A 13,325-nucleotide genomic window follows, 5' to 3' on the forward strand; every position below is an offset into this window, starting at 1 on the left:
CCCAAAACACCCACACCCACAACCACAGACAAAGAGACTAGTTCCCCCTATCTTGGTTGTGTCCAGGTGGTAACATTCCAGAGAGCCAAATGGCCTGCCCATTCAGAGGAAGTCCGAGTGACTTATTGTTTTACCACCAGGCTCTCGGGTCCTTTGAAGTACACGCTGCGTCCCAGCATGCTGGCTCGGTCAAATGTCAGCCTTTTCTGGGTCCCAGTTTGACTTCCCTCTTACAGCTCCCCCCTCTGGCCCAATGGGGGACACTTCAGAACGTCCTCCCAAGGGGTCATGGACACTTCCCCAAATGGTTAGTGCCGGAGGTCCATGGGGCTGATGGTGAGAATAACTGGGAAGGCTGATATCAAGGGGTGTGGGGTTTGAGGTGTGTATGGTAGGGAGCGGATCAGATGTTGCAGTGAAGATGGGAACTTTTGCGCTCCAGATGCCCTGTTGCACTAAGTCCATTCCATCAGTCGGGGCCCGCCGTGTTCTTAAGCACAGGAAAACTCACAAGACAGCTGACAGTGACGTAGGAACTTTGTACCAGGAGGTGTCCTCTCGATTGAATCTATCGAAGCAAAGTCTTGGAGAAGCTGTACTTAAGGTTGATATCCACGGGGCTGTGCAGAGGTTGAACCTTAACAAATTTGGTGGGATTATGGGGAGAAAGGTTTGTGAGATATTGCATATATGACTGAGGTATTTGGGAGTTTCATGACAACTGCATTATGTGGTAAATATGAGGTTTTGTCCTTCTCATGGTAATATCCTTTGTAATTTTGGATAAACTGATTGCATTTGGTGTGGAAGATTATTAAAATGATTACAATTATTATTATGATACTTTTTTTTTTTTTTTTTCATCTCAGTAAACAATTCTGTAGCATATATTTTGTAGGCTAAATCACGCTTGATAGTATGGGTTCAATTTGGAAAATGGATTGCAGATGGAGAGAAACGCCAGCGTTTCCGCCCAAATTGCTTTGATGACCTTGACATAGTTATTAGTGAGGGGTAGAAACCAGTGGCCACATGATTTTTACCCATGTTGAATAATGAGAGGGTTTAAATATTGTCTGAATATGGGAAATTTAGTTAATGACTATTGAAAAGCCTGTAATATATTAGGCTTTGCGTTCACTATACTGGTGGAATTTTGATTGGCAAATCTGCCTAGGTAATTAGGGATTAAATCATATCAAGCAGTGATTATAGCCATACAGAGGTGTTATCATGTGTGCTACCATGCATCACATCTGCTGACAGGTGTTTCAACTGTTACAACATACAGGTGTCATTTAAAAATCATGGTAGAAAAACCCGTATCCGATATGTTAATCTAGGAATGGAGAATAATTACAATGAGAATGAAGAGTAAAAAAATAAAGAAAAACACAAAAAGCATATTTTAAGGCATATAAGACGCAGAGTATTCGGAGGTTGTAGCATCCCTAAGTTTGTAACAGATATATTTTAAAAGAAATGTGAACATTGTTATTAATATTAACAGAGATATCATACATATTAAAAAAATTTCACATACTTCTAAAATATTTTTCCAGAAGGGACCTAAAAACCCCCCTACCCATGAGGTGTTATCTTGGTCATGCATTCCTGAAATCTGTTTACGTAGGTGATCCATATCCTCAATCAGCTGTTTTAAATTGTCCTTTGGATTCACCACGTCGGAACAGCATTCAGGACCGATAATTGTGCAGGTGCCTCCTTGGGAGGAAAGGATATAATCTAATGCTACCCGATTTTGCAGAATCATTAGCCTATGCGACGACAATGCCAAAGAAACATTTCCCAGTGCCATAGCCGTGTCATTGGCCAACTGTTCTACATAATGGGATAGCATGCGTACCTGGTCCAGGGCCTGCATAACTCCATAATTAGGTATAAGAGCTCCTAGGGCTCGTGACCAAAATGTTTGTTTGCAGGTAAAATCATGGATGCAACTGGGATTATCATTTTCACTCCCCATGGAAAGGAGTGAGATGGGGGATTGACTGGGCATATGAGCTGGACGCATGGCGGGGTACATATATACTAAGGAACAAGTTCCGGTGAATTGAGCCGGCAACTCAGGCCACACAGTTGTACCACATAACCAATGTGTTCCTGGTGGAGCTGGAATGCGACAGAATTTATTTAATTCAAGTAACAGTACCCAACCATTTTCTTCATTGACACAGTCATCGGGGGAGTCATGAGAGGAAAGGGGTGCAGAGTATTGTCGGGTCATAAGCTGTCGATGGGGTCCAGAGCTATGGTACAGTTTGTTTCCGTTTATGGTGTAAATATTTTGGCAATTTGTTGTGGGAATCACCCCCATTGGTGAGGATGCTCCGTTTTGTTCTAAGCACCATGTAAACATGGTTGGGACAAGGATGTTGGATATATTAAAAGAAGGTAAATGAACTTGATCACAAGTTAAACCTGGTATACAACACTGAGTGAGAGAAGGAAGAGTTAAATTATGACAGGGGGATACACTTACAGAACTTTTGACATTGAGTTTCAAAAGTGCACATGTATCGCATTGTGAAACGGGGTGTGCCACCCAGGGAATACCAGTACCGACGCTCTCTGAATGTGGCACACAAACACTTTGATTTGGAAATAACAAGGACCGTGTGTAATCAAACATGGTTTGGAATACATTAGCTCTAGGGTTAAATTGTGGAGGTTGTAGGATCGTCGGGTGAAGTGTAGGGGGTGTTGGTGATTCTAGCGGGGAATCCTGTCTACCATTGGTGAGGGATAGACAGGACACATAGCAAACCATTCCTAACAGCCAGCCCATGGTGAGAGGGGGATTTCTCACAAGGTGTTTCTTCCTCCCGGCCCCTCCAATGGTAGTTGACGCAGGTACCCTGGACAGCAGACACACTTAGGAATAAACCTAGGTAGAGAAATACAGTTAGGTATCCCCCCCAAGCCCTCTGAACAATTTACACTGGTTCATGTGGTACCACCTTAGCTTTCCTCGGATGGCTACGGCTATGCAGCTGTGGCAGACAGCCTTCACTTCATAGGGCCCATGCCACCGAGGAGCAAAAGCGTCTTGTTTCACAAAAACACGCACCATAACCATGTCTCCTTCTGTAAATTTAATCTCAGAGGTGGGGTTGAATTGTGCATCATTACGCAGGTCAGCCTGCTGCTGTTTCAGCGCAGCCTGCGCATAAAGCACTTTGAGCCGCTCTCTTAGCTGCTCTAATACCCTCTGTTGTTTCACCAGTACCAGAGGCCCCAGATCGGCGGGAGAAACCTCTGGATCAATTGGTAGCCTCATGAGTCGCCCTGTCATCAGTTCATATGGACTAAGACCTGTAGCCCTGGACGGGGTAGCATGCAGAATGGTCAGAACAGTGGGCAACGCCTCGGTCCATTTATTCTGGTGTTGCGCTATTTGTTTGGCAATCCCTTCCTTGATGGTGCGATTGACTCGTTCAACCATCCCTGAACTCTGAGGCCTATAGGGCACATGGAATGACTGCTTAATATGGAGTATTTTACAGACCTGTTGGGTTATCTGGCCAGTGAAATGGGTCCCTTGATCAGATTCAATTTGCATTGGTGCTCCCCAGAGCGGGATGATTTGGTTCGCTAGCACCTGTGCCACTGTATTTGCGGTGTTATTGCGTGTGGGTATCGCCTCAACCCACTTTGAAAATTTGTCAATAATCACAAGATAATAGCGATACCCCCCTCTCGCACTGGGAAGTGGACCAATGAAATCTAACTGAAGGGATTCCCAGGGCCCCCTAGGTGGATCAGGCCGCGAGGTTTGTGCGGCCTGGTCTGCCTTGGTTCACAGAGGCACACACTATGCAAGAGCTGCACCACTGCTCGACATCAGCTAACATATGCGGCCACCAAAAATGGCGTCTAATTAACTACAAGGTTTTTTCAGCTGACACATGCGCATATTCATGATATAATTTCAGCACCGGCCTTCGCAGTGTATCGGGAACAACGTACTTGCCTTCTCGCAAAATTATGCCCTCCGCGATTGTAACCAGCGGGTCCTGTTTTAAATACAACACAAGCTCACCCCCCTCACCCCACAGTTCTTCTTGTTACTGTTTCAGGTCGATGGGAGTGACCTGAACTGCGCAGACAGCAGGCCCCGATGGGGTATCCCGCTGCCTGTCCTTACCGCATGTAGCAGCTAGCTTGGCTAAATGATCTGCCCTGGTGTTATGTTGCTCATGCACATCCGGGTTTTTAGTGATGTGTGCTCGCACTTTGACAACAGAAAGGGTAGCTTCATGAGCCTGTATGGCGTCCCATATTGCAGCGATGGTCTTAAAATGTTTTACCGGAGCCCCGGCAGCTGTAAGGAACTTTCGCAGTTGCCATTGAGCCATAAAATCATGCACAACCCCGAACGCATAGAGGCTATCAGTATACACACACAACGGTTCAGGGTGAGCCGTAATGGCTTCTAACAACGCAATAAGTTCCGCTTCCTGTGCAGATATTCCAGGCGGTAATTTAAACAGCAGTTGTTGGCCTTTTTCTGAGTCCCTTTCAGGGACCCAGACTGCACATCCTGTATAAAACCTGCCCTCCTTCCAGAACCTCGAGCCATCAATGTATGCTCGGGTGTGGCCCGGAACCTCACAATCCCTGACTGGACTTTGTGTTTCAGGCTTTGGTTCACAGGTGTGCGGCTGGCCTTCCACATCCCCAAGGAGATGGGGCAGGATTCTGTTGTTTTCTGTTGTTAGTTCCCGAGCCTGGATGTCAGTAAGCCACCGTGCTAACCTATGAGACGATACACCTTTGATTTGACCCTGCAACAACATTCGAACTGGCGTATGCATTGTGTGCACAACAACAGGTTGGAAACCCACTAGCGGCTCTGTGGTTGTCAACATCCAATGCACCGCGAGAACGTGCTGTGTGCATGGGTCAAATCCCTGCTCCACTGGGGATTTTTTCCGGCTGTAGTACGCGATGGGACGCAATACCCCCCCGTGCTCCTGAGCTAACACACCACTGAGCGTATTTTCATGCGCGTCAACTTGAACGTGGAACGGTTTTTGAGGGTTGGGTAAACCTAAAGCCGGCGCCGAACATAAACAAAGCTTTAAATCCGTAAACGCCGCTTCGTGTTCCTCCGTCCAATCAAGAACATCAGTAGGCTTGGTTTTGCCTTTCAATAGATCGTACAAGGGAGCAGTAATACCAGCAAAGTCGGGGATGAAATCCCGAAGATAGTTAGCTGTCCCTAGCACTCTCTGTAACGAATTCAAAGTATGGGGTCGGGGTAGCCCAGCAATACATTTCCGCCTATCTTCGGTTAATGCTCGGTAACTCTGTGTAAGCATATAACCTAAGTAATGGACCTCTCTTTGTGCGATTTGTGCTTTTTCCTTATTCAATTTAAATCCTGCCTTGCCCAGGGTCTGCACCACTGTGTCTACTAGTTGCAGGTGATCATCACGTGATTCCCCTGTCGCTATCAAGATGTCATCGACGTAATGGGTGACGTTACCCGTCTTACACAGTGGCCCTAACACATCAGATACAGCTCTGTGGAAAATGGCTGGACTATTGTGAAGGCCCTGGGGCATACGCTCCCCGGTGTACTGAATTTGATTCACAGTAAAGGCCAATTTCCATTGGTCCTTCTGTCTGACTTTAAGCGACCAAAAACCATTCTTAATGTCTAAAACAGTGAACCAACATGCACTGGTGGGTATCTGGGACATGATAGTAGACGGATTTGCCACAATTGCCGTGGCCCTGGGCAAAACCTGATTCAAGCGTTGGTAATCAATACAAAGGCGCCATTTCCCGTTTGGCTTAGGAACCGGCAGACACGGAGAGTTAGCGGATGAACTGCACCGACGAACAATACCCCTAATTTCCAGTTGTTTTACTATTTCATGCATGGCTGCTTCTGCTTCTGGCTTAATTCGATACTGTTTTTAGGGGGGAGGCGGGTCCCCCTCAATTCCGACTTCAAAGTCAACCAGACCGCAATCGTGATCATGAGTAGCCCACACGTCTTTATGTTTATCAAAGAAATGCTGGAGGGGATCTGATGTGGAGATGGACATAAGGCGATTTCTGGGCGGGCACCGTTTCGTAACCCGGTCTGTTGTTATCTCGATTTGCTTTTCAAAACAATGAATTACAAAGCCATACTTTCGCATTAGATCCATTCCCAAAACAGTACCCTCTCCATTATTCGGCAAAAACCATAAAGGTTCCTCTAACATCACAACACCTAGATCGAGTCGAACAGGTTGCGTGCGAGTAGCCAGCATGAGATTTTCGCCGATTCCACGTATTTGTATAGTTTTCTTTGTCAATGGTAACGGTACGTCTGTACAGGAGCAAGATGCACCAGTGTCAATTAAAACATTAACTAATCGGCCTCCAAGATTAGCCCGTATTTTAATTCGATTCCCACTAGAAACAATACTCCCAACCGCAAGGGAGGCCACGCACCCCTATAGTAAATCTTCAGAGCTGGCTGCTAATGCTGCCAAAGCTGCCTGAACCGCGCTATAGGAACTCCCGTTACTCTCATTTTTCAACTTTTGTCCCGTTGAGTTTTGCTCATCAAACCTCCGACCACTAGACTTGATTGCTCTCCAATCCTGCAGTATGCTCTGCGAGGAGTGCCGCGGAAGGCCCAAGGAATCTCGCAACAACCAACACTGGTTGAAACTATGACTGAGTTTGCTGCAAAAAGGACATCCCCGCTGTGAGCTGTTCCCTGACCCTTGTGGGCTAGCCCCGCCTTTCCCTTCGGCTACCCATTGAGTAGACGCAATAATGCGCGGCTTGCCCTGTTTAGCTAACCGGTTCTCAATTTTTGAGGCCCATTCCACCAGTGACCGGAAGGTGTTTTCTGGTGGATCAGCTCCATTAGCTAAAGCCTGCTGGATGTGAGGGCCAGCATTATTTTTCAGGAGTTGCAGTAGCACCTCCTGATCGCGATTGGCATTCTCGATACCCGAATGCTCTTTGAACGAAACCCACATACGTTCCGCAAATACTTCAAAAGCCTCTTTTTGTGCCTGTCTGATATCGAGAATTTTATGCCAAGCGGCATGAGTCGGTCCCCGCAATCGCAATAGCGCCTCTTTAAACTGATCATACACCACACTGTCATCTTCATCATCCTCACCCTTTACCATAATCGCCCCTGTTTTTAACTCCTCAGGCAACTGGGACCTCAACTCCTCAGGAATTGTGAGGAGTGCAACCTGCCATACATCCCGCAACTCCAAATTATACACGGATGCCTGCAACATTAAATTATCCCAGTACGGCTGGAACGGCCCACGCCTTGGCATTGGCCCTACCACCTCCTTATGCCTCGCGCATTCCTCACACGTTAGAGGACGACTAATGACGGTAACAGTGTCGTCAGCATTGGTTACTGTTTTTAAAACCGCGACTTTAACGGGGGTACGGCTAAGAGTCCTAGCTCTATGGCGTGTCACCACCGGGCTACGTTGCCATGGTTGACCCGGCTCACATGGACGATAATAGGATTTTGTTGCAATCCCCGGGGTAGCCTCTGTCGACCTCCTTAGTGTCGCAGAAGTTTCCCCGGCCGAGAATGCTTGACTACGAGATTTATTAGCTAGGGCTAGTACCTCCTCCTCCTCGCTCTCTTCCTGCACGTCGCCACTAGCAACGGCGGATCCTGCTTGCCGTATGGCAGAAACTGGAAGCCCAACCTTGCCACAACAGGTCTCTAAGGCCTCGGCATAATCCTGGCTTTTTACGAGCTCCTGCTCGAGCTCGGCGATTCGCTTCTGCATGGCCGTGCACTGAATGGCCCAGCTCTGCTTATCAAACGCAAATTCCTCCACCTCGGCCCGCAACCGACGCAGTTCCTCAGAACGTGTTTTTTCTAATTGCCTTATACTAGTCATAACTCGCTCCGCTCCCGCAAGCAAACTCTGGTCGTTCCGACGCAACAAATACACCATCACCGCCGGCAACTTACGGAACAGACGTTTTGCCTGGAGCTTTCGACCCTCCGTTCCATACCAACGGAGAAGTTGGTCATTACTCCAGGCTAACGTTACACCACGATTATGTACACGAACTAACAAATCCTTATAATACACACCAAAGTTGTCCATCACTCTTTGGTCCAATCTCTGCTGTTCCTCACTATCCATGTTTCCTCTCTAAGCTCAGTCCCCACCGGATTTCTACGGTCTCCGGTCTCACACTTGGGTATGTCGACCCGTTCTAAAAATGTGTCTAAATGGGGTGGATACTCACTTTCCCTGAGCCCTATAGAATAGGAAACACCGCTGTACTTACCTCGGCAGCCGTAGGTAGATAGCGAATTCCGCTCACTCACACCGCAGAAAGTTGATGACAATGATGATCACGTCGGGGTCACCACTTGTAAACACCTCACAGCTAGACCAATGAGGGTTTGTAGCTGGAGGGGAAGGCACCGCATGTTTTCCTTTGGCTGGTGTGAGTCAAAACGGAGATGTTAGTTATTTTTCCTCTGTTCGTAAGAACAGGGCACAATTATACTTCAGAATGCACTGGTTCCGTTGCCACGGGTTAGATATGAAGGCGCTGCTTCATATCCCGCTTAAAGCTGGCCTGAAACGGATCAGTAGCACTCTGGTTACTCTCCGTTCGTAAACGGGGCTATGCTGTCATCAGAGATATATCCGATCTGTCGCCGGACTGTCAATATCCTAATGGGAGCATCAGAAAATTCACAAATGCGCGGAACAACACAACAGATATATCCATGACCACAGCAAGAAAGCGTAACAGTTACTATGTTTTACTCTCGTATTAAATCTGACTCCATTTTATATGAAAATCTAAAATTTGGCTTTAACTATACGTGGAACTTGGGAGTGGTTACACTCGACTTTATCTTGTGCCATTATTCCTCAATATATACTCCCGGGTTTAGCATTATTGTTAAATCTCAGTTCGGTGAAGAATCCAGAGGGTAGGAGGCTAACCACCATAATACATGCCTTCCATGCCAGGCTTACATGGATAGTGCATAGACAGTTATGAGCCCAGGGCGGTGAAGAATCTATCGGGCTCCTTAAGGCGAATTTGGGGAGAACCAGCGTACTACGCCCATGGGTCCTCTTATGCCAAACAACACCAGAACCGATCCCACCAATCCCTTAACAGGCAGATCGTGGTCACCTATCTAACTTGAAGACCCCACTACAGACGTTTACTGTACTAGACCCCTGATCAGTAGGTCCTAGTCAGAATTGCCCCCCTGAGTATTTAAACGGAATTTCGGCTGAAAAGAAGATAAAATGGAGTAGAGTCATGAAGACCACGCAAGTTAAAATCAGAAGAATTTATTTAACAGGCAGGTAGGTGGTTATCTTTAAATTCAAATCAATTATAAGGGTTAAAAAACATAACTACAGAGGAAAAGAGTTCTTACCAGCCTGTTTAGCTACACACAGAACATCGAGTATGCGCAGTGCGGGAAGTCGATTGCGATCTTCCTCGACAGGATTGTCTCCCTTCCTTTTAGGCCAAATCCCGCGTTTGATCTAGGCGTCATTACCATAAATTAACCTGGCCGAATCATAAATCTCAAATTTCGGCCCCCACCATTTGGGGCTGCTGTTAAAACAATCAGTGGGGAAATCGAGAAAAGGAGATGATTACCAGAGAGGACATTCCATTGTGTTAGTTTTTTCCTGAGTTGCTGAAACTATGTTTTTTCAAATTATATTTGGTATGAAACATATTTCATTCAATGGCTTAAATTATTGAGAACATGTACATACCAAACATGCCAAGTGGATGTAATATTATGGTGCAGTTGTCATGAAAATACCCTTTTGTTTAACCATTGTACATGCAATCCATGTTATTATTACATAAGGCATAATACAATAATACAATGAAAACATGTGCATGGTTTGTAAGGTTTTCCGGGATTTGTAAATAAGATATACAGATGGTTTATAGATGGTTTATAGTCCAGATCCAGAAAAGAAATACAAAGTGTAATATCCGAGGGGCCCAAATGAGGGCACTGTGGTACTGTCCCGTGCAGTGGCCCCCACCAGGTGCCGGTCGTTTCACCCTTTACGACCCCAAAACACCCACACCCACAACCACAGACAAAGAGACTAGTTCCCCCTATCTTGGTTGTGTCCAGGTGGTAACATTCCAGAGAGCCAAATGGCCTGCCCATTCAGAGGAAGTCCGAGTGACTTATTGTTTTACCACCAGGCTCTCGGGTCCTTTGAAGTACACGCTGCGTCCCAGCATGCTGGCTCGGTCAAATGTCAGCCTTTTCTGGGTCCCAGTTTGACTTCCCTCTTACATGCTCTCTGTTTGAAACAGACAAACAACATAAACATGACTCCTCACAATAAATAATTTCTATGATTGACTAAGAATATGACAAGAACAGACTCACCACAAAAAATTGATCAACATGCCAAAGGTTTCTCTTTTTAGCTTCCCCAGACAGGAAATAAATACTAATAAAGTAGGCAGCTATACTATACCTATATCAATAACTTAATACATTTTATAAGTGGCTTTGGAGATTTTACCCCAACAGAAGCCTACTTCATGACTAGCTGAATGAGTGAGGAATGTCAGATTTCTAAAGGTGTTCGGTAGAAGTGTCTGTTCAAGTTAGCTATAGAAACCGAGGGTATAACATTAGCATTGCCATATACAGTGGGCTCTAGAATTATTGGCACCCTTAATAAAAATGAAGAAAAAAGGCTGTATATAATAAATGACACAGATAATAATCTATATGTCATGTTCAAACATACGGGAAAACTATATACTTTTATTTCAATACATTTACTGTCATTTATTGTAAGTAAAACAAAAATCAAAACAAAATCTAATCGCCAATACAATTTTACTTAATTTAGTTCATCTCAGTCTAAAGGAACTATATTGTGTCATTCCATCACTTCCAGTTTCACTAGAGAATAAAAATGAGGTAACAAGCATACAAAATCTCTTTGTCATCCATCAGCATGGGAAAAGCCAAATAACTGTCAATTCAGAAGAGACTGATGGTAATTTACTGTCACAAGTCTGGTAATGTGTACAAAAAAAGACATAAAAGGTTCAACTTGCCACTTAGCACTGTAAGGGAAATAATAAAAAGGTGTAAAACATATGGAATGGTTGAAAATTTGCCAGGAAGATGAAGCAAGTGCATGGTGTCCCCACGGACGGTGAGGAAGATGGTGAGGGAGGCCATTAATAACCCAAGGATCACTGTTTAAGAATTGCAGAGATTGGTTTGTTTCTTGCAGTCAACAAGTCTAAAAAAAAACATAAAATGGCACCTCCATACCAACTAACTCTTTGGAAGGGTGGCACAAAGATAGCCCTTACTGAGCACAATAAACAAAACCAAGAATCTGGAGCTTGCCAAACCTCATTGGAATTATGACTGGAAGAGAGTGCTATTGTCAGATGAGACCAAAATTTAATGTTTTGGCCATACACACCATTGACATGTTTGGTGGCAAGAGATGAATGCATAGCGGAGAAGCATCTCATACCTGTCAAATATGGAGGCGGGTCATTGATATTTTGGAGATGTTTTGCTGGCAGTGGTCCCGCGGCACTATTTTAGATCAATGGCACAATGAATTCAACAAAGTACCAGGAAATTCTGGCAGAAAGTTTGGTTGTCTCTGCTAAGAAGCTAGGACTTGGTCATAGGTAGATTGTCTAGCAGGACAATGACTCCAAGCATACATCAAAATCTAAACAGAAATGCTTAAGTGAAATCAACATCCATGTTTTCCAATGGCCATCTCAGTCTCCAGACTTAAATTCCATCAAAAACCTGTGGTCTGAACTGAAGAGGGGGGGTCCATAAGCACAAACCCAAAGATATCAATGATTCTGAAAAGTTCTACATGGAGCAATGGTCAATGTTCTCTAACCTTATCACAAATTATAGGAAAAGACTCATGGCTCTCTTCTTTGCCAGGGGTGTTTTCACAATGTATTGAACCAGGGGTGCCAGTAATTGTGGAACCTGTTTTTTGGGGAAATATATATATATATATATTTTTTAAATTTAAGACCTTGGTTGATTTCAATGAATCATTAATCAAGCATACTAGTTTACCCATGTTGGAAAATAAGGCTTATGTCAATAACTGTATTATTATTTAGTTTAGCATTTTTTTAAAGCATTTTTTGTGCATATTTATCAAGGGTGCCAATAATTCTGGAGCCCACTGTATGAAGTACACATGTTTTTTAATAGACTGTAGTGTGTCGCCAGCTAGCCTCAGAAGAGCTAGGTTATGTAACGTTCGGTTATGCACAGTAGTTCAGTATAAAAGGGCTTACAGTCAATCTTCTCTACTTACATGTAGACTGTTTATTAGCTAATTTACTAAAATGGCTCTAACACCTACCATAAGCAAAACTAACATCTACCATAAATCAGTTTTGACATGCACATGCGTGACGCACTGACGCCACTCAGGATAAGAAATTAAAGTGCAATTTTCTCACTAACTATGGCACATGTCAAATTAATTTAACAAATTGGCACACTTCTTATGAAAATGAGAAAATATAGTCTGGGATCCCTTAAAATGTAAACTATACTTTTTGGGAATCCTCCCCATTGACATTTTTATACTTACTGTGCTTCGAGCACCTCTTAGCCATGCTGAGTGACATAACTTTCGGGGAAGTATCCGGTTAAAGCTGATTAGACGATTCATTACATTACATTACAGGCATTTAGCAGACGCTCTTATCCAGAGCGACTTACACAACTTTTTTTTCATAGCATTTTACATTGTATCCATTTATACAGCTGGATATATACTGAAGCAATTTCAGTTAAGTACCTTGCTCAAGGGTACAACGGCAGTGTCCTACCCGGGAATCGAACCTGCGACCTTTCGGTTACAAGTCTAGTTCCTTACCCACTGTGCTACACTTCGTCCTTTTCAAATTTGACCCCACGATGACTAGCGGTTAGTAATCTAAACTATTTCAAGACTATAAGAGTGCACTCAGTAGAGTGCCGATCTCCGCCAGGTGTGTTTTCCTTTCACATGGTGATTTGCGGCCAACCACAATAAATAATGCAGAAATCAAATATCGTTAGCTAGGTGAGATCATGTTAGCTACGTTAATTAAGATGAAACATTGATATCAGATTTTAAAATAATGCAAACATTGTCACACAATGCTGTGCAGTACCTAAATATGTAATAATTAACTCTTATATGTATTTTTATACTCTGTACTCTTATATGTTTTCTTGTATGGGGATGGGACGATATGAAAACAATTTAACC

The 13,325-nt window shown here is 44.3% G+C and overlaps 1 protein-coding gene across 5 annotated transcripts in view; it reads left to right on the plus strand.

The window, feature by feature from the left end:
- Positions 1-13,325, plus strand: part of plpbp (pyridoxal phosphate binding protein) — a 181,811-nt gene that overhangs the window by 109,866 nt on the left and 58,620 nt on the right. The window lies entirely within an intron of this gene.

Source organism: Anguilla rostrata, chromosome 10, assembly GCF_018555375.3.
Source record: "Anguilla rostrata isolate EN2019 chromosome 10, ASM1855537v3, whole genome shotgun sequence".
In the NCBI taxonomy this organism is placed as follows: Eukaryota; Metazoa; Chordata; class Actinopteri; order Anguilliformes; family Anguillidae; genus Anguilla; species Anguilla rostrata.